Source organism: Triticum dicoccoides, chromosome 3B, assembly GCF_002162155.2.
Source record: "Triticum dicoccoides isolate Atlit2015 ecotype Zavitan chromosome 3B, WEW_v2.0, whole genome shotgun sequence".
Classification (NCBI taxonomy): Eukaryota; Viridiplantae; Streptophyta; class Magnoliopsida; order Poales; family Poaceae; genus Triticum; species Triticum dicoccoides.
In genome coordinates this window covers 159,451,622-159,452,134 of record NC_041385.1, presented here as the reverse complement: position 1 = coordinate 159,452,134, position 513 = coordinate 159,451,622, and positions in this window count along the sequence as shown.

The window sequence follows — 513 nt, the reverse complement described above, 5'->3', positions numbered from 1 at the left end:
GTAATGCACATCACTATAAGCCTTGCAAGCAATGTAGCTAATGAGTTAGTTACGGAATGATGCATTACGTAACGAGTAAAGAGACTTGCCGGTAACGAGATTGAACTAGATATTAGATACCGACGATCGAATCTCGGGCAAGTAACATGCCGATGACAAAGGGAACAATGTATGTTGTTATGCGGTTTGACCGATAAAGATCTTCGTAGAATATGTAGGAGCCAATATGAGCATCCAGGTTCCGCTATTGGTTATTGACCAAGAATAGTTCTAGGTCATGTCTACATAGTTCTCGAACCCGTAGGGTCCGCACGCTTAACGTTACGATGACAGTATTATTATGAGTTTATATATTTTTATGTACCGAAGGTTGTTCGGAGTCCCGGATATGATCCAGGACATGACGAGGAGTCTCGAAATGGTCGAGACATAAAGATTGATATATTGGAAGCCTATATTTGGATATCAGAATCGTTCCGGGAGAAACCGGGATTTTTCCGGAGTACCGGGGGG